General features: G+C 44.7%; 1 long non-coding RNA gene across 1 annotated transcript; it reads right to left on the bottom strand.

Annotated features, from left to right (window-relative positions):
* Window positions 1-1,293: 1,293 nt before the first annotated feature.
* Window positions 1,294-22,187, bottom strand: LOC142558037 (uncharacterized). The gene is made up of 3 exons (XR_012822932.1): window positions 22,142-22,187; window positions 7,944-7,958; window positions 1,294-1,331 (listed from the first exon to the last, which is right to left on the bottom strand). It is a non-coding gene; the product is annotated as an uncharacterized LOC142558037 (long non-coding RNA).
* Window positions 22,188-27,930: the final 5,743 nt, after the last annotated feature.

Here is a 27,930-nt window from a genome sequence, read left to right as displayed (position 1 = left end):
CGTGAGCACTGTGCTTTAATGAGCCAACCCCAACCCCATTTTTTTTCTGAGATAGATTAAAAAACGCTTTCGCATACGTAGTACTTGCCTTGAATATTGCGACGACCTGCAACATAGAAGGAATGCATTTGCATGAATCGAAACTATTTCGCACGCGCGTTAGGCTTGCGCAAGGAGAGTCACTGCTTATTGGAAGTCTGTCCATCCATGTCAGACGCATAGGTTGAAAGTTCTGTTAACGACCACTCACTTGGCGCGCAATCGTTTTTCGCACATCACCCTATTTTTGTCAGTTTACTGTTTAAGAAAGAGTAGAAAGCGTCAAACATTCTTATGCTAACACTGTCGCCGTGTCCCAGTATCTAAACCACGAATGGAGGACGACATGCAGCGTCGAGCCAAAATATGTTTCGTTCCTGTGCCCGCATCAGTTCAGCGAGAACAGCTCTGTTAAATTACATCTCGGGAGAGGAAAAAAAATGACGATTCTAACCAGTTTGCGCCGGCTTATGTTAGTTTTCAGACCCTAAGAACAAATACAGCAAAACAAAATTACTTGTCTTGAACAAAAGCTCGACGGCTCTGACTCCCGAATCACCCGGAAACACTAAATAAGAAAGGTTGCGCGTGCTGTTCAACGGGCCGCGCAAATGGGTACTCTAAAATCACGTTGTAGATGTGCACTTCGGAAGCAGTACGTAATTTCTATCACATGCGACTGCATCAATCTGCATACATGATTTTTTATAAGGCAGCTACCCAAAGAAAAGGCTCTTTATTGATGCGAAATGGTGAATTGGCCCATTGAGAGAAAAGGGCGGCGTCTGTCGTCTGTAGCAGAGAAGCGGCGCCTAAACTTGCATTGTCATCGGCTGCCACGCCGTGTCAAGAGCGGCGCCTCCCCGGAGCAGAGCGGGAGAACGGGAACAGCTGCAGTTTCGTTAGCGCTGCGTGAAGGAAGAGAGAGGGCCTCGCCGCCACGTCACCTTCGCTCTCGGCACGAGCGCTAGCTACCCGACGGAGCCAACGTCTCCTAGATGGCTGGCCCGTGCACTCTGCTTTGTGACGTCATTGTACTTGACCAAAATTTCCACAGTCAAGCCCGGCGTGAAGAAAGCTGTGACGTCAAAATCACCGCCGCTTACTAGGGAGCGTCCCTGTTAGATTCTATTTGCTAACTGTATATGCCGTTAATAAAAACCACAGGGAGTCATAGCAACTCCGCAATATCGCACTCGGGTGAAAAGTTTGCTGCTCAGCTGCCTGAAAAATAAGTGAAGGGAGTTAGCACTCACCCATTTTCGGTCGTCCAGCACCGAAGTGAAATTCAACTGTGGAAAGCAGAGTCGTCAAGTTTATGACACCATGACATTAGCTGAGGCTAAGGAAAAGAGCATTCCTTTTACGATTCTAAGGACATCAAGGCAATCGCACAATTGTGTGCAGCGCCTGTAAGCTGTAAACTGTCTGTGCGTAACGTACTACCGTGAGTAATATGAGCGGGAACACGCGAACGCGTGGCGAATAGCCTCGAAACCGAGTGAGACGGATACGCGGATGGCGCTGTCGAAAACAGAGGGGAAAGGGGCGCTCTTCCGCTAACTGTTGGCACTCTCACCGCGCCTGCGTTTGTCGAAAACGGCAGCCTACGGCATTTCGCTGGCCGCCGATAGCCGATAAGACGGTTGCGTGCGCAGTGACTTATATCGAATCATTCTTTGTTTCAGTCATGCTTTTCATTTTTTTTTTAGGGCACAGCTCTCCGGCTCCCTTTCCCGCGTCCAGCTTAAGGTATTTTCATTTATGAAACTATGGGGTTTTACGTGCCGAAACGACTTTCTGATTATGAGGCACGCCGTAGTGGAGGACTCCGGAAATTTCTACCGCCTGGGAATCATTAACGTGCATGTAAATCTAAGCACGTAAATCTAAGAAAGGCGTCAGGCAGGGAGATACGATCTCTCCAATGCTATTCACAGCGTGTTTACAGGAGGTATTCAGAGACCTGGATTGGGAAGAATTGGAGATAAGAGTTAATGGAGAATACCTCAGTAACTTGCGATTCGCTGATGATGTTGCCTTGCTTAGTAACTCAGGGGACCAACTGCAGTGCATGCTCACTGACCTGGAGAGGCAAAGCCGGAGGGTGCGTATAAAAATTAATCTGCAGAAAACTAATGTTTAACAGTCTCGGAAGAGAACAGCAGTTTACGATAGGTACTGAGGCACTGGAAGTGGTAAGGGAATACATATACTTAGGGCAGGTAGTGACCGCGGATCCGGATCATGAGACTGAAATAATCAGAAGAATAAGAATGGGCTGGGGTGCGTTTGGCAGACATTCTCAGATCATGAACAGCAGGTTGCCATTATCCCTCATGAGAAAAGTTTATAACCCAGCTGTGTCTTACCAGTACTCACGTACGGGGCAGAAACATGGAGGCTTACAAAAGGGTTCTACTTAAATTGAGGACGACGCAAAGAGCTATGGAAAGAAAAATGATGGGTGTAATGTTAAGGGATAAGAAAAGGGCAGATTGGGTGAGGGAACAAACGCGAGTTAATGATATCTTAGTTGAAATCAAGAAAAAGAAATGGGCAGGACACGTAATGAGAAGGAAAGATAACCGATGGTCATTAAGAGCTACGGAATGGATTCGAAGGGAAGGGAAGCGTAGCAGAGGGCGGCAGAAATTTAAGTGGGCGGATGAGATTAAGAAGTTTGCAGGGACAACATGGCCACAATTAGTACATGACCGGGGTAGTTGGAGAAGTATGGGAGAGGCCTTTGCCCTGCAGTGAGCGTAACCAGGCTGATGAAATCTAAGCACACGGGTGTTTTCGCACCCATCGAAATGCAGCCGCCGTGGCCCCGATTCGATGCCGCGACCTCGTGCTGAGCAGCCCAACACCATAGCCACTCAGCAACCACGGCAGGTTATTTTCGTTTATACCCCCTAGTACCTGACGTATATCTTATGGAGTGCATCGTGCCACACGTTCCAGAAAGAAGGACAGATTTCCCGGGTAAGTAGCTCTCGATTCTTTACTCTTCAAAACAGTGCTGCTATTGGCCACGCTTCGGTGCACAAAGTTATCAGCAACCGCAATGTCAAACAGCTTTATCAATGCGTGCTGGCGATGCAAAGTTCCGCAGTTTCTGTAAAAAGACGCGTGATGGGAGGGCTAACAGTTATTAGAACAGCGGCCTCCTTTCCACGTTGTTTCCGACGGCGGCCGCCGCATATCGCCCATAGCAGGACCCGAGGCTATCTGACACGCGCTCCTGTGTTCCGGCTCATATTGCTCACGAAACTACTTGCAAATGTTATGGCTCTGCGGAATGAGAGTTCGTCGTTTGTGGTGTTTATCGATACTGTCTACACCCAGTTAGACGTCATTACAAAGAGGGCGACTGCGTGAATCGTGCTGCATATAGACCTCATGTAAACGCTCAAGAGACAAGTACACGCTAAAATTAATCCGCTAACGTTACACACGAATAAATATACGTACCAAAAGAGCCTTGAAAATTTTGAACCCTTTCTTTTTTTCTTTTTTCTTTTTGCAGCAACAGCGTAGGCCAATGTTTGTATCACGTCAAAAAAAAAACATACCGAATAAAAGCATCGATGCAGGACAAGCCATCGCTGAACGGCTACACTATGACTTGTTCGTGCATGTCTTTGTTTCACCAGAAAATAACTTTATCATACATTTGCATGTGATATTGCGTAATTAAGAAACAATAAAGGCTTTTACCAAACCATTAGACTATGGCTGAGAATGGACTGAAGGTCACACGAAATTAGCGTGTCCTGGACAGCATTTCTTCGGTGGTATTGTCGTAAGGATGAAGATCCTTAGGACACCTTTCGCCTAATTTCGACTAAGCGGCGCGACTCTTTGCGAACGTTGAGATCCACCACAACGAAAAATTCTATGTTTGTACTTTTTTCTTTGCCGTCATTCTATACGTTCTAATATAGTGCGATTCAGTCCTTGTACTTCGCACAACATGCAGTAATATATGAACATTTAACAACACAAACAAGTATGTAAGAGGAAACAGAAGCAATATAGGCGAATCAATTAAACGATTTTAGTACTATTACCACCTCAGACGAGCAGAAAATGTGCTGTAATTCTTTAGAGAAACCGAATAATTGGAAAACGCTACTGTGGCCAAATATTTCAGAAGCTGAATGATTCAGGAATCGGCCTCTGCTTAGGGGCGCTCTTTTTCGCTAAACCTAGCGTCAATGACTATTCAGACCGGTCCTTAGACTTCCCATCAGAGGGTTAGCTTAACCACTCAGGAGACAAAATGAACTTTTCTCCTGAACGTTTATATTAACTTCATACGATCTTGCAGATAAATTTTGCCGTTTTGAAAGGAAAACGGGGCTAACAATTTTCCCCCAAAACTGAAAGCCGAAATGGTAAAGAAAAAACAAACATTCTGTACTGCCATGCACTGTATGCTGAAAAAAATATATCAGGATCCAACGTACATATTGTAATCTACGTGAAGCGAAGTGGTTAATTAAATGTTTTACAACTAGCAGCGACGCGTACAAATTTCTTCAATTTCAACCTACGTAATGTCTGCATCTTACGGTACAAGACATTCTTACTAACCTACGTAATGTGCAATCTCATGCCGTGTTTATATATGTATATACTCAACAACGTTATTACAGCGTGCAACCTATTATATTGTGCAATTAGAATGTCGTCTATACCCGTTTGCACTCTGATCCTAACCGCTCTCTTTCTGTCTCTTAAAGTTATGCCTAGCATTCTTTGTTCCATCTGTCTTTGCGCGGTCCTTAACTAGTTCTCCAGCTTCTTTGTTAGTCTCCAAGTCTCTGCCCCATATGTCAGCACCGGTAAAATTCACTGATTGTATACCTTCCTTTTCAATGATAACGGTAAGCTTCCAGTCAGGAGCTCACGATGTCTGCCGTATGCGATCCAACCCAGTTTTATTTTTCTGTGAACTTCCTTCTCATGGTCAGGGTTCCCTGTGATTAGTGGACCTAGGTAAATAGTACTCCTTCACAAACTCTACAGGCTGAGTGGCGATCCTGAATTCTTGCTCCCTTGCCCGCTTATTCATTATCTTTGTCTTCTGCATATTAATTTCCAATCCTACTCTTACACTCTCCCTGTTAAGGTCCTCAGTCATTAGTTGTAACTTTTCTGCAGTGTTGCTGAAAAGAACAATGTCATGAAAAGAACAAAATTGCTGGGATATTCACCGTTGATCCTTACTCCTAAGCCTTCCCAGTTTAATAGCTTGAATACATCTTCCAACACGCAGCGAATAGCATAGGAGAGATACATATGTCTCCTTGTCTACTCCTTTCTTTATAGATATCTTCATACTTTCCTTGTGTAGAATTAAGGTAGCTGTGGAACCTCTTTAGACATATACCAAGGTATCTACGTAAACGTTCTGTACTCCTTGATTACGTAATGGCGCTATGACTGTTGGTAGGTCTACTGAATCAAATGCCTTTCCGTAATCTATGAAAGCCACATAGAGAGGCTTATTACACTCTGCGGATTTCTCGATGACCTGATTAACGAAATGGATGTGATCTATTGTAAAGTATCCCTTCCTGAAGCCAGCCTGTTCCCTTTGTTGACAAAAATCAAGCGTTGCCCTTATTCTATTGAAGATTATTTTAGTAAATATTTTATATAATACTGGGAGTAAGCTGATGGGCCTATACTTTTTCAATCCCTTAACGTCCCCCTTTTTGTAGATTAGTATAATGTTTGCATTCTTCCAATTTTCTGGGACCCTTGCAGTCGATAGACACTTCGTATAAAGATCCGCCAATTTTCCAAGCATTATGCCTCCTCCATCTATGATTAAGTCGACTGTTATTCCATCTTTTTCTGCCGCTCTTCCTCGTTTCATGTCTTGCAAGCCCTTTCTGAGCTTATCGCTAGTTATAGGAGGAGTTTCTGTATCCTGTTCATTACTGTTTCTAGTTGAGGTATCCTGAATCCTCTGTACTGTACAGGTCAGTATTGAATTCTTCCGCTGCTTTTACTATATCTACGAGATTGCTAATGGCATTACCCTGCTTATCTTTTAGTGCATACATCTTGGTTTGTCCTATGCCAAGTTTCTTTCTCACTGATTTCCGGCTGTGCCATTTCTTACGGCTTCTTCAGTCTTTCTCGCGTTATTGTTTCGAATATCACTTCGCCTTGTTGATCAATTTTGACAGTTCCGTGAATTCTATCTTATCTATTGAGTTGGACACTTTCATTCTTTGTCGTTTCTTTATTAGGTCCTTTGTTACTTGGGAGAGCTTGCCTACTGGTTGACTTGGTGCCTTGCCTGTCACTTCGATTGCTGCCTCTGAATTCAGTCTAGTTACGGTTTCTTTCATTATCTCTATGTCATCTTCATCTCTCTGTTCTAAGGCTGCCTATTTGTTTGCAAGTACCAGCCTGAATTTGTCTGCTTTTATCCTTACTGCCTCTAGGTTGACTTGTTTTTTTAAACGATTTTACTCTTTCTCTCTTCAAATTGAAGTTAATGCTAGCCCTTATTAACCAATGATCACTGCACTTTACCTATCACTTATACATCCTGCACTATGCTGGGATAGGCAGAACGTATGAAATCAATTTCATTTCTTGTTTCACGATTAGGGCTTTTCCAGGTCCACTTTCCGTTGCTAAGCTTCCTGAAAAAGGTGTTCATTATTCGAAGCCTATTCCTTTCTGTGAATTCCACCAGCATCTCTCCTCTAGCGTTCCTAGAATCTACGCTGTAGTTGCCAATTGCTTTTTCACCCACCTGCTTTTTCCCCACTTTTGCATTGAAGCCGCTCATTACTACAGTATACTGAGATTGCACTTTTCTCATCGCTAGTTCAACATCTTCATGAAACTGATCTAGCGTTACTGGATGTTGGAGCGTAGGCTTGTACTACTTTTAATCCATACCTCATATTAAGTTTGACTACGACTACAGCTACCCTCTCATAAATGCTGTAGAATTCGTCAATGTTGCCCAGACCTAAATGTGCCAAATTTTCTTTTCAGTGCCACTAATTTACTTTGTTTACAGGAACGTCCCTCAGAAATATGACGTCAATCCGAGCATTTCTAACGTGTTTTTTCTTTTCTTACTTTTCGCGGCGTCGGTCAGTTTTCGTCACGGCGCAGTTTCGTCAACTGCACCATCTAGATCGGATCAGCGTTATTTGCGCACTATACGACGATTCAAAGCCACTACCTCCCTCATATCAGCGACGGCGCGGCGTTATAGCAGAGAAAGACGACGTGGGCCGGAAGGCTATGACTGCACTTGCTTCAAGAACATTGGATTCACCCGAAAAAAAAGGAAATATATGTAGGTGTAGACAAAAGCTTCACGGTTGTTTTCGGTGTGAGCCATTTCCATAATTTGCATTTCCATAGCCGGTGCCCCATAGTGGCATCGCCTAATGTCGCCGGCATCCCGCTTCTAAAGGGACACAAGCGAGGAAACATTCTAACCGTCGCAGTGACGGTGACGGGACGGGGCGGATGACGGCTGCGTGAGTCAGGCGCGAGCGCGCGCTGTGAACTAATTTACATCCTTCGGGACGAATAAGCGTGCACATCGGCCCATAACGCTCACTGTTTCGCTGTAAAGGTGGAAGGTACAGACCAATTTACGCCCTTGTGAACCCTAAGGCGGGAGATAGTTTACAGTGTACGGAAGCGCCAATGACTGGAACGCGCCTCAAATGTTTGTTTAATGGTAAAACTGCTATCGCGATAAAAGAAGGCGAGATCATTCAGCACGAGGACCACATTACGCATTTACATGCAGCAAGGGTTGGGTGTAGGTGCCGCACGCATTGCATGTGATAGGCGCATGACGCTGCGACAAAGAAACTAATCATGTCCAAAGAGGCAGTGCTTACCGGTGTGAACGTGACCTGAAAAGAAATGACAGGAAAGAAAAGCAGTCAGTTTCGTCATTATCCATTGTTTGCAGCATCACAAACTAGCCACAAAATTTGACCAAAGTACTCAGAAACGCTTTGGTTGTAACATGGAGATTCGCCTCCTACAAAATTGGTGCCTTCGCAAGCAATGAAAAGTTGTCAGTCACTTTAGCATACGCTATAGCGGATTGAGGCGACAGCCTGCGTGCACACCAAACATTCATCAAATTACTTGACATTCTCATTCGAATGCGTTGTTAACTCCTACACTTGTTTTCAATTTACTTGTTTTTCTATTTACTTTTTTTTTCGGTCGCCTAGACATCGCCACTGGTTCTGCGTGGTTAATGGCACGTTGTAACGGTTGTGGCAAGTCTACGAAGACCATTAAGGTTCACTGAATGTTTTTTTTTTATTTTAACACTTTAATCGACATGGGTAGCTGTATACATTGTCTTGTACATATGGTGTCTTCTACTTTCTTGTAGCGCAGGCAGAATGAGAGGGACATGGAAAGGGAAAGTAAACAAACACACAGCACTAACTTTCAGCAACAGCTTGATTTCCAGTTCTCGCAGGCGTACTTGAGCTCCTCAAAACGCCATAAGACACGTGTACATTGCTCGCCAAAAAACAAAACCGGGAAAACCACACGCAGGCACTTTTGTAGCCAGACTGATTGTTTAGGGGAGTGTCCGTGCAACGCGAAAAGATGCTCGAGGTCTTTTTATATTCTTGATGATGAAATATTGGCGCATGCGCTTGAATTTCATTGCCATAACGCCAGACAGTCGACCATGCAGCCCAAGACTTTCGCCTTAAAATTAAATATGGAGTATATGGGAGTCCATGCTAAGCTCTCGGCTACGAAAAAAGAATCTATGTCCCATGTGTGTTATATGTTGCTATAGAGACACTGTTCGTATCCGTGACTGTATGTCCTAAAGAAGAATTAAACCTAATCCCTCCAAAAACAAGGATACTTGTGTTTTTCATAGCGAGCTGGAAAAAGTGAAGTCACTTAAGTGGGATTGGAATATTTGTTACAGGCGCTATGTTGGCCCAGTGGTGTCACTGACGCCTCTGCATTCTCGGTCATGTTGCAGCTTGTGTTATGTGTGATGCGCAAGACAGTGCCGTGGTGGGGAGGCGAAAAGAAGAGGACGACAAGGAATGCGCGCGCGGAGGTGAATCTCGTGCTAGGTGAAAGACGACGACAGCGAAGAGCGTGAAAGACGAGAAGGGCGCGGCGCAAGAAGATAAAAGGAAAGGAATCCAGTGAGAAGAACCCACGGAGTTTCCAGGGACCAACCGCTTGCGAACACGGAACTCCGAAGGTCACCAATCAGGCAAAGACAAATCGGCCAGGGCGGCAGGAAAGCGAGGCGCACTGGCAGAAGAGGGGGAGATTTCCTGGAAGGGACGCAAGGGTGAAGATCGGCCACCGGACCGAGAGCTGAAGACGGGCCGTCGGGTGCCGGACCCGAGCCTCCAGGACTTCACCCAACCGGGGCCTGCTGCCAACCCGTTCCCAGGCGTCGCAACTCTACCCGATCACGGACTGCTGCCCGAGGCTGGCGAACTACTGCGCCTGCAGGCAGAGCGCGAGCAGTCGGGCTAAGAGCCCGAACTAGCGCCCAGCTGCCTGGCCAGCACCTCGCCTCCATCTGCACGTGGTGCCAGACCGCCTGCGTCCCATCTCCAAGACGCAGCTGCCGTGCCCTGGTCGCCCGTTCGTCAGTCAATCACATCGACCTTTTGGTGAAACCAACGCCACTTACTTCGCCTCACTTCCACCCCTCCACGTCGACCTGGTGGCGTGTTTCCATTTACGCCCAAGCCCAATGCTCCACTGCTGCACCACCAGGCGCCGCTCGCGTGTGCCACGTTTCTAGGTACTTTTACCCCAAGCGTCACGGCGAGCGTCCTAGATTCTTGTAGATGCTAGGTGGGAGTAGGGAGATGTTATACCTGGTCGCACACTCTGCTCACCCATAGGAGGTATTCTGTAGGAGTCCACCTAGCGGACTGTCCATTTCGGCCGCTACTGATTGGCTGGGGCCGCCCGTCTCCTCCTCACTCGTACAGCTGCATCCAATCAGCAGCGGCCGAAAGGGACAGTCCACTAAGTGGACTCTTACAGAATACCCCCCCCCAATACCCCAATCGGGGGGGGGGGGGAGTATTCTGTAAGAGTCCACCTGGTGGACGGTCAGCTGTCGCTAAGAGAAAAGTTTTTCAAAACAAGCCGCCTAGGCTATTTCGAAATAACTGTTTCGTGCAGAAGCTGACGCAACACTGGGCGAAATTTTTCAGTTTGGATAAGGGGATAAAGGGATGTGATAAGGAGTTGGTCGTGGTGAGCAAGGCGCTTCGATCTACAAAAGCTGGGATAATCGTGGGGCATGGAGGATTTCTCGAGCCACGAGCCACATCATCGCTGCGCTTAAGCGTCCTTTCCTTCTTGGCATCACTATCTCTCTTCCAACCGAAACAATAGTCAAGGCGCTGGCGCCACACACGACGCATATTAAATGTCCAGGAACAAGAAAAAAAATCACGCAGAAACTCCTCCGTGAGTTGGACTATGCGCAAGCAGCGTAAGCATTGTGCCACTTGCTCATCTCCACGCAGCCCGGTGTCATTAACAATGTTGTGTGATTTCATTAGGCCATTACTAACGACAGCTCAGTGGCGACACGAACTGGTTCCAACGGTGGCGCAAGGAGCATTGATGACGCAAGCAAGGTACTGCAGGTGGGGGCGCCAGGTGCGCTGATGACGGTTCCGATCATTATAAGCCACTGTCGCTCTGTAGCGCCTTAACCACACACGTGGAACCATTATTGAACCATGAACGCACTCAGGCGGCGGCTTCTTATGGCAATGCCACGCGGGCCGCAGCTTGAAAGCAATCTGCGATGCCCACAAAAGAGTGCCGACTGCTCATAGCTTCGCACGCTGTGTTCTCGCCGCTTCAAGAGGCGCGCGCGCCCGTAACTGGGAAGCGATTTGCGAAAGTGTCAAAGTGAGGCGCTTGCTGAGAGCGCCGTCAGCTTCGTTGGTGTTGAAGCGGGAGGCAGCGCGAAGGCAAATTCGCTCGCTACTGTGGGCGCTATCTCGAAAGCCGTTGTCTTATTACGAGAGGGACGAAGGGACAGTTATCTTGTTGGGTATGCATACAAATGCTTACGCATTTAGAATTTAAATGTACATCAGCAACAGCAGCCTATTTTATGTCCACTGCAGGACGAAGGCCTCTCCCTGCGATCTCCAATTAACCCTCTTCTGCGCCAACCGATTTCAACTAGCTCCCGCAAATTTCCTGATTTCGTCGCACCACCTAGTATTCTGCCGTCCTCTACTGCGCTTCCCTTATCTTGGTACCCATTCTGTCACCCTAATGGTCCAACGGTTATCTGATCTGCGCACTACATGACATTCCCAGCGCCATTTTTTTCTCTTAATGTCAATTAGGATATCGTCTAGACCCGTTTGCTCTCTGATCCAAACCGCTCTCTTTCTGTCTCTTAAGGTTATGCCTAGCATTCTTCGTTTCATCATTCTTTGCGTGGTGCTTAACTTGTTCTCAAGCTTCTTTGGCAGTCTCCTCGGCCCCATGTGTCAGCACCGGCAAAATGCAGTGATTGTATACCCTCCTTTTCAATAATAATGGTTAGCTTCCAGTCAGGAGCTCACGATGTCGGCCGTATGCGATCCAACCCATTTTTATTCTTTTGTGAATTTCCTTCTCATGGTCAGGGTTCCCTATGATTAGTTGACCTAGGTAAACTTACTCGTTCACAGACTATAGAGGCTGACTTGCGATCCTGAACTCTTGTTCCCTTGCCCGGCTATTGATCATTATCTTTATCTTCTGCGTATTAATCTTCAACCCCACTTTTATACTCTCTCTGTTAAGGTCCTCGATCATTCGCGGTAACTCGCCCCTAGTGTTGCTGAACTGGACAATGCCATCTGCATGCCGAAGGTTGCTGAGATATTCGCCGTCGATCCTTACTCCTAAGCCTTCCCAGTTTAATAGCTTGAATACTTCTTCCAAGCATACAGTGAATAGCATTGGAGAGATTGTGTCTCCTTGTCTGACCCCTTTCTTTATATGTATGTTCCTTCTTTTGTTGTGTAGAATCAAGGTGGCTGTGGAATCTCTGTAAATATACGCCAAGGCTGATATCCATGCAATCAATACTTCAGTGGAAGCGTATTTCGTTGTGTTCAAAACACTTGCGGATGAGTATTCTGTGGAAAACCTATGAGTTCTATTTAAAGAAAGAATCTTTGAACAGCGCAACCGGTTTGTTCCGTCGTGGGTATTGACTGGAAGGCGTAATCGAAGTAAGCCATGGTACACTAAACAACTGAATGTTTTAGTGAAGCGTAGGCAAAGAATTTACCGTTCATTCAAACGATACCCTTCTAAAGAGAACTTATGTAAACTAACACTGGCAACGTGGGAAGTGAACAATGCTACAGTCCAAACAAAATCAGCCTATTTTAAAACAATAGAAAGTAAAATAAAGGAAAGTCGGAAGGACCTTGGAAGTATATAAAACGAAATAAAAAAGACAACATTTCTATCCCCGCTTTGACCGATGGCGATGTTACAATTTGCGACGCCACAGAAAAAGCCAAGTTGTTCAGTCTTTATTTTACGTCAGTGTTCTATGCCCCAACAGATCCTCGGAAAGATCTGAAATTGTTGAAACACGAATCCGCACCCATGCCTAAAATAGTGATCGAAGGTGGGGGCATTGAATTATTGCTTCGTGGTTTAAATTGTGCAAAATATGCGGGCCCTGACTGTTTACCCAGTTTTATATTGAAATCTTGCTCTCATATATAGTGTCAATCTACTTGAAGATTATTTTTGAGAAGTCCTTGGAACACAGTTCACATGCGGCTGACTGGAAAATGGCATCGGTTGCTCCTTTACATAAAACTGGCCCGCGAAACGTTATTAATAACTACCGTCCAATTTCACTCACTTCTGTGTGCAGTAAAGTTCTAGAGCATGTTAAATACTACAGTAGTCAAACATATAGATAGTAATTATTTATTTAACTCGAATCAAGATGGATTTATTATCATGTGTCACACAACTAGTAGAGTTCACACATGTCTTAGCGGCAGCCCTGGACGACAAGTCATCGGTTGACTGTATTTTTCATGGCTTTCAAAAAGCGTTCGACACCAATTCACATCACCTGTTACTGCAAAACCTAACTAGTTCTAACATTAATCCCCAAGTTATTGCGTGGATCGCCGAATATTTACGCGAGAGGCGACAATATGTAGTAGTAAACGGCGAACAATCTGCAAATAACTAATGTTACGTCAGAGGTGCATCAGGGATCAGTTCGGGGGCCCCTTCTCTTCCTACTTTACATCAATGACATTAATGAAAATGTACAGTCCCATATTAGGTTATTTGCAGATGACTGTATATTATACCATAAAGTTACATCTGAAAGTGACTGCTTCGTAATTCAAAACTACTTATGTGTGGTGTGACTACTTATCACGAGTGGTGTGAGCGATGGGAAATGAAACTAAATCTTGAGAAAACGGTGTGCATGAGGTTCTCAAGAAAAAAAAATCCTGGAATATTTGAATACACAATAAACTGCTCTCCATTAAAAATGGCGTGTGAATATAGATACCTAGGCGTTTACTATTGCGCCTCTTTATCATGGAATCACCCGCCGTGGTTGCTCAGTGGCTATGGTGTTGGGCTGCTGAGCACGAGGTCGCGGGATCGAATCCCGGCCACGGCGGCCGCATTTCGATGGGGGCGAAATGCGAAAACACCCGTGTGCTTAGATTTAGGTGCACGTTAAAGAACCCCAGGTGGTCAAAATTTCCGGAGTCCTCCACTACGGCGTGCCTCATAATCAGAAAGTGGTTTTGGCACGTAAAACTCCAAATATTATTATTATCATGGAATCGGCATGATAATAACCTAATATGGGACTGTACATTTTCATTAATGTCATTGATGTAAAGTAGGAAGAGAAGGGGCCCCCGAACTGATCCCTGATGCACCTCTGACGTAACATTAGTTATTTGCAGATTGTTCGCCGTTTACTACTACATATTGTCGCCTCTCGCGTAAATATTCGGCGATCCACGCAATAACTTGGGGATTAATGTTAGAACTAGTTAGGTTTTGCAGTAACAGGTGATGTGAATTGGTGTCGAACGCTTTTTGAAAGCCATGAAAAATACAGTCAACCGATGACTTGTCGTCCAGGGCTGCCGCTAAGACCGTAGGCAAAGTTTGTGGGAGCATGGGATTTTACGACGGAATACGCGTGCGTTTCCACAACAAACCCAGGAGTCACTATATAAATCATATGTAAGATCTGCGCTCGAATACGTGTACTCTGTGTGGGGCCCTTCATCAGTAACTAACAAAGAAAGACTAGAAAAAGTACAGTCCATGGCGACAAGATATGTACTAGATACAGCAATGTATGACATGCAGTTCAGTGATACTAAATCTAAGGTAATGCTACACTGGTAATCTCTCCAGCACCGAAAAGCGTCGTTTCGACTGCAGCTTTTACATGGCATATATCATTCTCATACTCGAATTCCACGTGACGTGTACATAAAACAGCCTGACTACACATCAGCGCGCTAAGATCATTAACACAAGATAAGAGAATACAAATTTCATACATCGGCCTTTAGCAGCTCTTTTTTCCCAAGAACCATCAGTCAGCGGAACCGACTTCCTTCCTCTGTTGTAGCAATTTCTTGTCATAACAAGTTCATTTCTGCATTAAAAGCGATAGAATCGTTTGATCCTTAAGGCTTGATAAATATCGCGTATACGTCTAGCAGTCATCATGACCTATAAAGAATCCCAGTTGCAAATGACATTCTTTTCTTTATTTAGTGCCTCTTTTTTCACCCTGTTGCACTGTATCTTAATCACTGCATTCTTTTTTTGCAACTTATTATTGGCTTTGTTTTTTGCTTTTTCATTATGAGTCTTTGTAATCATCGTGCTTTATGTACTTTTTTTTCTCACATGTGACATCTGCAAGGTGCCTGTGTCCGACGTGGCTGTGTGCTTTTGTGTCAGCGTATAATAATCTGTTTTTCACTTACACGAATTTATGCAAACCTGCAATTTCTACGCTTGTTTTTTTTTTTCATCTGTACGTCCCCAACCCCTCCGCTGTAATGGCTAAATGGGCACTGTGGGTACTAAATAAATTAAATAAATAAATAAATAAAAAGTCCTATTCACATTATAGTGGTGCAATTGAGAGTCATGCATAGTACGCCAATTTGTTCGCTTTGCGTGTACTATTAGATGCAATTTAAGGAATTGGAATATAATTTTTATGGGCGAGTTAGGGTTGCAAGTTTGATAGTTTCGTTTCCAGAAAATTTGCGAATTTCAACAACTTCTGTAAATGATGGACATCAGAATTCAAACATCCGCTTTCAAGAGTGCTGTGTTTTAACTTTTCCTTTTCAATTTAACGAGCCTCATCAAATTTCGTGCAGTGCATGGTTGCCGAGAACAACGAGTTCCCCCTTTCCCGTGTATTTTATCGGAGCCCCCAGCTTAAGCTTCCTGCTAAAATAATTAGCCGCAACGCTGCTGTCGATTCTGTTTGGTGTTATGGCATTTACACTGCACTCGCAAACAACTGCGACAATGAAAGGAACGCTGTACTGAGGCGAATCGTACGCACCACAACGCTACTGAATATAGTCCCTCGCTCTCATACGCGTTCTTCTTTTAAAGCCGGAGAACAGAAAAACGCAAACGTTTATTAACTACAGCTTTTATATTATAATAAGGTATAAAATTCACCGCCCAGTGTAAAATTTGAATTTGATTTCTTGCTCTCCTACGTGTTAGCAAATGCGAAGTCCTTTCAAGCAGCGAGCTGCGCTCATGCATTATTTGCTTCGCGAAAGTGAAACAGCACTCTGCCGGACTATTTTGCGCAGTAACACATTTGTAGAACTTAGCTACGTTTGGGTGTATGCCTCATTTTCCCTTTATTAAATACATTTGTATAATTTCTACAATTTCTACATTTCTATAATTTTCCTTCCATTGTCACAAAACGTTGTCCTGGTGTACGGAAAACTGTAATTTTTTACTTGAATTACTAACACATTTAGTAGGACTCTTCTGTGTAATGTATTAGGAGGGATGATGTATACCGTTGCGCTTTGTCGTAAACGCGATCAAACCTTGATATATCTGCTTCTTTGTGGTGGAATCGGTCTGTGTGTATTGGGGCATAGGTTCGGGACACATACCTACGTAATTTCATAATTCTACTTTTCTTTCTTCGAGCCCGGCATATACAAGTGCTTATTTTGCCCCCAAGCTACCAGGCCTCAAAGCACAGTCACAAGATTTGGCGGCAGTGTACAGATATAAACCTATCAATGACAGAACAGACGCCCCAACGAGGTGGTCGAGTGGTTCTGCGCACACGATTCATGAATTTAGCTATACAGCACGGACACTATCACTGCCTTGATTGCAGCGCTGATTTGTTTGTATGCGTAACTTATTGATACCACGATTTGCTTGAACACAAACTGTTACGTGATTGTTTACGTCATGGTGAGAATTTCAAACGTGGGAGTTTTATAGTCTATTAATGGCCAACATCGCCCGGTGCCGCATGGTATAACGCAGCGGGAAAGCTGAACGAAATGAGAAAAATGATGAAAAGGTGGGCGCATTGTTTTGTATTCGTACTTCAAATTCATAAGCGCCGTCGTGTACACTGGCGTTAGTTACCTTTAAGCATGAATGAAATGTCTTGAATGTCGGTCTTATGTGAAATGACGCCGCATAAGCGAGGCGTAGATGGGCGGGCACTACTGGCACCCTCTCCCGTTCCGTGTTTCGAGCGGTGTTTCATTACTAAAATGAGTAGCTTTGCCCCACTCAAGGCGTCTTAACCATGGCGGGAAAAATATGACTCCGAGAGGGACTCACGTAACACTTTTGAAACCTAGTCATAAAACTTAATAAGGAAAGCCATAACGAAAATTGTAGGCCAATGGTAATTTGTAGTCGCCGAGCACGCGGGGCGTATCTACCGGGGGCAAGGGGGCACTTGCCCCTCCACTTCCAAAAGTGGAGGGGGGGAAAGTATGTCATTTGCAACCCCCCCTTTTGAAAGTGGGCACTTTCGGCTGCACGCTGGAAAGTCGAACAAAACTGCAGCTGAGGCTTAATTTCCTTTCTTGACCACATAAGTAATGCTTTTCTCTACTTCGCAGCCCCTGCTTCGACGGCGACGATTGTCTTTTGTGTTTTCTTAGCGGGCGACGCGCGGGATGGACCATACACACTCGCATTTCGGAGAACGACTGACGCTGGGTAGTTAGCGCCCTATAGCAAATGTCAGCTTGCGCAACTTGCATCATGCCCAGGTTTTTGGGACCGCTTTTTCCCTATTGGAAAACACAATCAGCCTGGTACGTTTAACCTGCGGGCGAGTGAGAGGTCCGGATAAAGCATTACAATCACCCGCGCCCAACGACTGGCGTGCCTTACGGCATGAAATTGTTGGTTTATCAAATGCTGGAACTATTTATTCTTTGTCTAGAGATAGGCTAAATAGCGTTGCAGTCTAACTATGTTAACACTGTCAAGGTGTTTATTTGATCGGACGAGGAGCAGCGCAGCGGCGACACTCTATAGGCAGAGCACGCACTCCGATCGAGAGCGGCATTCACGAGAAAAAGCGCTGAAGGGGACGACCGAATAGAAAGCACTGAAGAGGACGACCCACTATATCGTTCCAATCTTTCTCTACAATTAACCCCGGAAACGAAAAAGTAGCCACCCGGCGGCCTAACAGTATGTCGCTATGAGTGGGTCATAGTAGGTCTTGAGGCGGTCGACGTCGACAATGTCTCCGCCACGACGGCGTATAGAACGTCCGCAATGACAACACGAGCGGTGCACGCCGCTATGGGGTGAATACGCTGGGCGCTGGCTGTACTTCAACAATCTGATCAAACTTCTTACAGGTATAACTGTCCAATTTCATCGTGTAATTGCGACTTATCGTCGATATGCTAGTGCAAATTACCATGGTCGAACGTGCAGCGCCATTTCAATGCCGATAGGACACTGACTCGAAATTTTTCTAAAGATATTTGTCACTACTGGTTTTGACGATTGCATTTTCAGGCTTTTTTTTTTTAATAAGAGCTACACTATTACTTGTTTGCAGGAGAAAGAAATAGAAGCTATTCCGTATTTTAAAACACGAGGGCCGCTCTTTCGTGACGTGTACCGAAAATTTGCACTGTGTAGGTTGCTTATGTGCTCGGAAAACAGTTATTGATAGTCGCTTTCTCCCAATTATTATGCGTTATACGTGGCATTTAGTTGTTTTCCCCCTGTATCCTCGGTAAAATATGCGGGGCACATTGTTTATATTTATTCGAAGTACGAAGCAATGTTCTGAGTGACAAGTGATATATGGTTATTCTGTGTAGGCTCCTTACAGCCTTTGTAGAACGTTGCTCATTGAAGCGTTCCAGATTGTCAGATTGCCGCTAAAGTGAATGTTTCGCAGACTTCTAAAACAACAGCAGAAGAGACGGTTGACATTCCGTGAAAATAGAGATAATTTTAAACGCAATGCGTTTCGAAAATTTTACTTTCCTGCTTTAAATGGAAGTGTTGCAAACAATTACTAAATCTTCATTTTTCCATGTGTTTTCGTCCATCGTCCGAGATTCGTACTTTCTCTCTTTGGTGTCCACGGTGAGCTAAACAAGCCTCTTGTTTATATCGGGGGAAAATTACGGGCATAGTATGGCCAATGTTAGGCAATGTCCCTCCCCCCCCCCCCCCAAGTGGGTGGATTAAATGTGCATTTTTCAGTATAATACATATACAAGTGCTCCAAGGCGTTATTAGTCTGTTTTACAAGCTGTGTAAAACTTAGACGGCCGCGCTGACATAACTACAACTACAACTGCGGTCAACTTTTGCCAACATAAGAGGAACAATCCGCCAAGTTCATCCGCGATGGTAAATACGAGTTGATCAAATACAGCGTTAAAAAAATTGTAAGCAAGTGTTCGAAAGTATCACGCTGCTGCTATTAGCTAGGTTTCCAAATGTCCCAAGAGAACTCTGCTTTTCACATATATTATTTTTGAAGAAATAGGCAGCATTTTAAGTGTTAACGTTTCTGGCTTATTTAGAAGCGTTAAAAATAATTATTTAACCCTGATATTTTTTTTACTTTTTCATACGTGATATATTAGTTTCCCTTGGTACCCTCACTGAAATAAAAGAGACAGATTCGTTTTGTTTGGTGACTACAAGGACAAGTTAATAGGTACAGGGTAATGGGTACAGTTAATGGAGACAGGTTAAGACATGGGCTTCCGCAATAAATTGCGTATGCAAGCGCTCTTGAGTGTTATGAGCATGTCTAACGAGTGGGATGGAATTGGGCCCACTCCCTTGCACAACTAAAAAGTCGCCAAGACCAAATTAAGCAAAAAATTGTGTTACGCTATCGAAACTCTCTTTGAGTAGTGTGGCTGGATCAACCACAGCCTTTGTAAAAAAAATTCTTATTCAAGTGTTAGGGCGTGTGATATGGCTGCTATCAGCTATGCTTCTCAGTGTCCCTACATAGCTATACCTTACAGATGGTTTATATTTTGTGGAAAGCGGACTGGGGTCATGGTAACTGCAATGTGCGACAATATTTTTGCGTTCCTGGTCCAGTTAGATGCGTTGCAAATAATTACTGATAAATTACTGATCAGAAAAATTAGGAAATTTCTTTCCCTATTTTCAGACGTCATAACATGTTCCGACTGGGTTTCAGTGATGTCCTCGGTGAACTAAACGAAACATATTGTTTATAATTGGCGAAATTAAGGGCGCGTTATGGACAATATGAAGGTAAACTTCAAAAAAAGGAGTCTAATTATGGCATTCGCACTAAATTATGCATGCAAGTGATCTGAAGTTTTATGAATGTATTTTGCGAACAGAGAATTTACCCACTGCCCTGGGAGAACTGTGAACTCAACCGATATCAAATCTAGCGGAACTTGAGATGGGGGAGGGGGCAGGGAGAAAGGTAGGACACCATGGTGAATCTTATGGCGAAGTACCATGTGTGCTGATGAATAATTACTGGCTTTTTAAAATCTTCCAGCAAGAAGGGCTCCAAGCAGTACTTGTGGGCAAGGTTTCAAATGGAACAGTCATATATATACGGACAACTTCTTATGATATGCGATATATTCAAAAGAAACCAACTTTTATTGCAACTGCTCAAAAGAGACAGCTTCGCTGGAAATCGGGTTGTAATTCTCTCAATGTCGCACACATCTTCTACCTTTTTTCTTGTGAATATTGCAAGTAATGTATGCTGATTGTGCGAATTCGTTGCCTATAACCTCGACAATGATCTTACGTAAACTAGCGATACATTTATGCTGTAGACTTAAGCATCAAGTACAATTCTTTGTTTAATTGTTAAAATTGTAGCAAATGCGCATTCCTTATGCACTGTACTGTTGCTACTGGGCAGGATCCGGGACCTCTGTGAGGCACTCATTGCCTTTTGTCCATGTATCATCTTGAAGATGTACATGGTTGCAAGAAATAAATGCAAATTCAAATAATTTTTCGGGCCCCATGGTTCACTACGGGTGATCGATAAATAGGTCTACAGGGTCTATTATGAAAATAACGCGCATTTTCTGGGGAAAATAGATTTATTGACCGGACCTGAACAAATGATTAAAATTCTTCAAGATACTCTGCCCCTGCATCAATACCGTTGCGGAGACGTGTCCGCCGCCCTGGAAGGCACCCTGAAGGTCTTCGACAAGAATGTCTCTCAGGAACGCTGTAACATGCTTTTGGATGTTTTCCACGGTCACGCAATGTTTTCCTTTCAGCGCTCTCTTCAGTCGGGGAAGCAAAAAAAAAAAAAGAAGTCGCACGATGCCAAGTCGGGACTGTAAGGAGGATGGAGGCAGGGCCAGAAAGTTGCTAACGATGAAGGACGTGTGGCTGGGGGCATTGTCAGGGTGCAGCTTGACCGTGTCTTTGATGTCAGCCCTGACTCGCGCGACCCGGCGTTTCAATCTATTGAGCACGTCCAGGTAAAAGGCTGAGCTGACAGTTTCTCCCTGTGGTACAAACTCAAAATGAACGATTCCTCGGGCGTCAAAGAAAACAATGAGCGTCGTTTTGATGCGAGACTTGTTCATTCGCGCTTTCTGAGGGCGGGGTTGATGATTTCCTGTGCCACTCGCTACTCTGCCTTTTCGATTCTGGGTCGCACTCGAACATCCAGGATTCGTCTCCGGTTACGACAGAGTTAAGAAAGTCCGGCTCATTTTGAATCAAATCCAACAATTTTTGACAGCGCAAAACTCGAAGTTCTTTCTGATCTTCCGTCAAGACTTTCGGCACAAGCTTCGTGCAGACCTTGCGCATTTGCAGATCCTCGGAGCAAACTGACGGCCGGCTGCGCTGGCAGGGCAGAACCCTCGCCACATTTCCCGACCGGTTTTACCACGCTGCCATAGATAGTCGCGTCATAATAAAATCATGCGCATTACTTTCATAATAGACTCTGTATGTCTGTTAAAAATAAATATAACTGGCAGACGCATTTCCAAGCTCTTCCACTTATTGTAACAGTCATTGTAATATATATATATATACATATATATATATATATATATATATATATATATATATATATATATATATATATATATATATAGAGAGAGAGAGAGAGAGAGAGAGGTGTCAGCTCGTTTGCGGATTACCCCCCCCCCTTCGAGAAATAGTTGGTACGCCACTGGGCGGAGAGGAGGACATAGAGCAAATCGCAATAGCCGATAGTAACGAGAGCGCCACTCCTACCACTAACCAAACAGTGGGTTAAAGTTGCGGCCACTTTGGAGAGCCTACTTCAGAAGAGCTGGAGCCTACCAGCTAACACGCTGGTAGTCTCGCAAGAGAGAGAGGGACGGCGTCAGAGGAAGTTGTCTTGTCAAGGCTAGCTGCCTGACGTCCCGCTCCTTCCTACTCTTTTTCTTCCTCCGCGATTTCAACTATTACTTCTGCATGTACGCAACGTGGCCATGCTTACCTTGTTTCTGCTTGCTGTGGCGGCGCTGGGGTGCTTGGTGTTGAGTATCTGCGAAGTAAATTACTCGTTAGCAGGCTCGACACTTTTGGACGCCTGACGCATTGCTCACGGTGTTTATCTTTGTCAGCACTTCCACTATCTAATCAAAGGTATAGTCTACTGTGCAGTCGTGGACGCTTACTGATATCTTCAAAGAAGAAAGCATATCTTCAATTCATTTTGACACTGCAAAACTATGGATACGAAACATGGAGGATAACTAGTCACTAGAACGGAATCTAAGGACCACACAACAATCGACGGACCAAAAAATAATAGTCGTAACCGCAAGGGATAAAAAAAGGCAGCAGATCCAACGCGCCCAGTTGGAATCCATAAGCACCGAAGCTTACGAGACAGTGCTCACGCGAGAATTCTGATCTAGCTCAGGGATGCTTTGAACGAGGATCTCTGCAATGCATTGCACCTTTGAACGCAACCAGCATTATAAGGATCGAAAGAGTCAAGCTGGCTTTCTGCGTCATCTGTTTGTGGTACCCGACCTCCCTATGGAGGCGCAGATGCAGCAGCCCACACAGTTGCCAGGCGACGCAACGCATGTGCAACCTGAGGCCATCCCTTTCGGCGCCCTCTCTCCCTTCTCCTCGCGGCCCTCTCGCCTCTCTACCAGCAATTCAACGACCAGCATGCGCAGCCCGGCTTCTTCCCTCTACCTTCCACAGCTGCGCAGATGGTGCCGCCGCCCCGCAGCCGAGTGTGAGCTATTCGGCCAGAAAGCATGAGCAGCAGCAGGCGGCAGCCACAGTCAGGAAAGTCCGGGATGTTTCGCAAAGAAAGTTTCGCGTTAATGAAAGAGACACGGTAGTACCATTTCGAGAGCGAAGGCCCGTCAGTAATGTTATAGTTGAGACACAAATGTAGTTGGATGGATCACGTAATGCGCATAGTAGATAACCAGTCATTCGTTAGGGTGAGAGAGATTAAGTAATTAATGAGATTATTCTACTTGTTGGCATAGGATGGAATGTGCTGATGTATGACAGTACTAGTGACGTCACTAGATAAGCGTTTGTCCTGCAGTGATTAAAGGGCCCCTGATACGGTTCGGCCAAATTTTGCAGACTCGTAGGGCACAGCTAAAGTTAATCATTCGCACCACAATTTGTGTAAAGTGTCTCACATTAAGAGAGTTACAGATGCTTACAAGTTACCCTGCTCCATAGCCATGTATTTTCTCCTCAACTCTTTCGCCGAGGGATCGGGGCTAAGCTCCGCCTTCCCTGGCTCTGCATAATGATGGCACGTCGTGTCGTCTACTTCCGGTTCTCTAGGAGCGAGTGCGCGAAGCCTCTCCAACCTCTCCGCCAGTTGCTTGGCAGTCGACCCCAAGCGAGATCTATCGAAGTAGCGTGCGTTGCGAGCATTCTGCCGCAACGCCGAACGTGTCTGGTATTCTGGTATCCCCAGGTGAGCTGGGCATTTCGACGGAACGGTGGAGACATCAACTCAAATTGATGAAGGAACTTCAGCGTATACGTACGTGAGTGGCAAGATCGGTCTACATGGTCCAGCCACCTGGTGGCGCAGAGCTTAACCACCCAAGCAAAGAGCTAATATTGCTCTAACCAAGTGTAAAACATTTTAAACATTTACAAAACCAATGTGTTATCGATTGAGATCCTGCGAAATATTTACACCAGCAGCAAAAAAGAATACACTTCGTTAGTGCTACTGTGTTTGGTTGAGCACTGTGCCACCAGGTGGCTGCACCGTGCAGACCATTCACGTTTGCGCTTCTGCTCATCCCGTGAAACGGCACGGTCAAATGACCAGGCCCTGTCCCCTTGCGCTTGCGTTTACTCGAATACCGGACTCGCGAAACGCTATTGTGGTAGTAATCCTCCGGTGTAAAGTGACGTCCGCAAATGCGCGAATCCTAGCGCCGATCAGATAGCAGCAATCCGATGCGCTGAACCCACTCCACTCGTCTGCTGCCTTGCAGAGGGACACGGTGTCGCAGCTTGACATATTGCCAGTCGCTACGTTTGCAGCCCACAAGGCAACAAAGGCGAATCATGGTGCTCGCGAAAAGACTGAGACCGACACTGACGGCGCAGCTCTCGTCAAAACGAAGCCCGTTGTAACACAAGCAGACGACACTTGCTGTGTGCCGGAAGTGCTAAAGTGTACTGAGAAATTGTCCTTGTGCATTCTCTTTCTGTTACTTTCTTTTTATAGAAACAGATTAACTCCCATTCCAACTATTACGAACAACATTTGTTCACCATAAAGTTCGAAAAATTATCGATAACGCGCCCTGGGCAGCCAGTCGGATAACTCGCCCTACTGACATCAGTTGGGTGAATGACGTCAAATGAGTAGGGGCGGCTGAAAATTCAGCCGATAAGTGTGCTGCGATCGGCAGCGACGTACATTTTTAAAACCTTATAATAAATTACACGCTTTACGTGGAGCACTTAGATGCGTCAATTAATGATCAGAAGGACCTACTCTAACGACTCATTACGTTTGTAGAAAATCGCCAAACTCATTTCGGGGTCCCTTTAAAGGGACCCTGAAACGGAGGAGGAGGGTAACTTGTAATCGTCTGTAGCTCCCTGAATATCAGACGCTTGAAACAAATTGTGGTGCGAATGATTAACTTTAGCTGTACCCTACGCGTCTACAACATTTGACCGAACCGTTGCAGGGGCCCTTTAAGTCACCCCGTCGGTCACTGCGCGTAACGCTTCTTTCACTGCTGCTCTGTGTTGTCTATTTTGGTATGCACATAACTGGGTTATCACGGACAACGGCTATTGCGTTGGTGATGTCCTTTTCTTGTGAATAAAAAATTGACGCTGCCCACAAACAACGTTACGTCGGTGGTCTTTCACACTGAAAGTGCAACAATTGTTTCAATTATTTTAGTCGTGTACCTTCTCACTCTCTCGAGGATTCGAAGCATGCAGTCACGTAGGCAAGTTGTATGAAGGTATTGCCTATAAGTCAGAGCTCACTCTTTATTATGCACACAGTACATGCCTGTTTTCAGTTAAACGTCTGCGTGAAAACTGAAAACCAATACAAAAGCTAACGAATATTTGAAGTGCTCTTACCTTCTAAAATAGTTCCATGACCTGGAAATTTAAAGAAAAAGAAAATCATTATTTTCACCACACACGTATGTTCCATGTTTCTGGAAATATTTGTAAAAATATGCGAACCCAACGCACTGTAGAAATTGGTGTAGGCGAAGCAGCGTTTTGCCCCACATTGTCGCTAAACTTGTTACTTAATTTACTGTAAGGAATTCCTTCAGTTTTATGAAAGCGCTAGCTACGACGGTGAATTTGACTTGCAGGGAGAGTGTGCGATAGAAGTCTGCGCATACGTTCTAGTTATTGGAGCCTCTAAACCGTGGATCAAATCGCCGTCGGACGCGTAATTTTAATTGAGCGACCGATGGCGTTAAAATAGTCGCTACGGTTAAACCCCCGTTGAGTCTATATCACAAAAACCGGACAGACCGATGACCTACGCCAAACACACGGGGAGGTAGGGAAAGAAGCTTCAATTTAAAAAGATAGCTAATACTTGACATTTCAGCAGTCAATCTGGAACTGCGCCCACTGAACATGCGTTAACCTCACTGTAAAGTCTGTCTGCAAGCCCCGCTTCCCTAACGTCAGATGGTAACACGATAACATGTTGTCGACATACAACCATGTCATAGAGCGTAACATTTCGAATTTGTATTGCTTAAGTTTCTTATCATCGCTTAAGTTTATTATCGGTCAAAGGGGTGTTCCCCATCAGCAGCCATGGTGACGAGCGGCGCTAGTTAACACTTCCCAGGTTGGCTCCCCAAGTTGAATCTTGTACACGTACATAGATATACAATAATGTGGACTCTCAAACAGCCGCAGCCGTAGCTCAATTGGTAGAGCAATGCACGCGTAATTCGGAGGTTGCTGGTTCGGCTACCACCTGCAACAAGTTGTTTGTTCGTCAACTTTCACTTCCCCTTTTATTATTGTTTCTACACTTCACTTTTAAAAAACACAGATAATTTCCTTCATACTTTCCTTTTCTTCCTAAAAAATACAATGACGTGATTTTTTTGAACAGTTGCTTTTCTTTTAATTAAGATCCCAGAGCTCTAAACCCTAGAAAAATAGGAACAAGCCTCAGAGGATCATAGACAATCAGATACCATGAGAAGTGAACAACGGAGATGCGCTTAATGTGTCGCTGTTACGTGGGATAACGCTGCCCGCTTGATTTTGGGTATGCTGCGGTGGGGATAAATGTGCGGAATACGTGTTCCCCCATGACGATACGCAAAAGTTAATACACGCGTGAATGAAAGCATAGTAACGGAGGATGACTTTTCTCACATTAGGAAAAATGGAAGCCTAATAACCACCTAATCCGTTGAGCTGTCTATTCAGTAAAAAAAATATGCGTAACACATTTTAATCGTTTATCTAATATTATGTGAATAAACTGATGGTGTCTGTAGAATAAAGTGCGCTCGAGTCAGAAGTTAGCGATGATGGAGCCACTCAAATAGGCTCTTGGTTAGACTGAAAAATAACGAAGCTAACTTTAATATCATTAATGTGCTGCCGTGCAGCTTCGTCATTAGCTTGTCATCACGGCTTTCACTTTGACAACGTCTACTCCCGCCTACAGTTGATTATTGTATATAGTTAGTATAGGACTACATCGCACTTTTATAACTGTTAGAAGATACGAACGTGTGCTTGTTGGTAGGGCTTCATGAAGAAAAGAGCGTGCTATACGAAGCAAAAAAGAGAGCACAAGCTAACCAAACAGTCGATGTCTTAGGTATCGAAAATGCTTTTTACATCAAAGACGCCTTACTGCAAAAAATATACATACATATATCACGTCATACTGACGTAAAGTTGCCAAATAATAGAAATAAGAAATTGGTCTTCATTTTCTCCCGCAATACTGAACCCTTTACCGCAAAATTAATTAACATAGCGTTTTGGAAGTATTTACTTAATTAAACTAATCGATAATGCTGAACTTTAAGTGGCCCTTTGAGTTACAGAAAGCGGCAGTTCTCCAGCATCAACGGTGCAGAATACATTTTCTGTCAGCATTTCAGCGCTGTCGCCTTAGTGACATACGCCTCTAATTGTACCAGGGTGGTTTGAAGAGCCAGCTTACCGATTGCGATCAAGGCAGCCAAGAAGATAACGATTGTGAGCTTCATTCCAGGGCGCTTCGAAGCTGGCACCTATATGAATGTATGAGGTAACCGACGACAAGGTTCTCACGTTCGTTGTCTTTGACAATTAATTCCAGTAATCGTAAAGCTAATTTTTCGCAAAAGCGAGGTATAATCTTTAAAGAAAGCGAGAGGACAAGTAAAACACCAGAGTTGAACTTTGAGAAAACAAATTAGGAAAGCATACTGGAGACACTTGCCAGACCGTTCTTGAATATCGGCGATGTGCTTTGAGAGCTCCCGCGGCGATGAATGACAAACAGCTTTTGCTGCCCAAATTTATACAGACTGGCAAATAATACGGGGTCGACGACCATTCGCGCAGATTACCGCATGTAGCTATGCAATCGCGTAGAACTGGACAGATAAAATTATAATTCCACTTCCGTGTTCTGCGCTCTGTGGTTTGCCAGACATTTCTGCCGGTAATGAAAATTAAAACACCGACGTCAACCAGCTGTCGTTGGTAGTTCCGTGGTACGCCCCAACGCTCCGTTAACGTGTCGAGGAGGTGGTTTGCTTA

The sequence above is a fragment of the Dermacentor variabilis genome, chromosome 9, assembly GCF_050947875.1.
Source record: "Dermacentor variabilis isolate Ectoservices chromosome 9, ASM5094787v1, whole genome shotgun sequence".
In the NCBI taxonomy this organism is placed as follows: domain Eukaryota; kingdom Metazoa; phylum Arthropoda; class Arachnida; order Ixodida; family Ixodidae; genus Dermacentor; species Dermacentor variabilis.
Note: the sequence above shows the minus strand (reverse complement) of the source record. Positions and strands in the feature narration are given on the sequence as shown.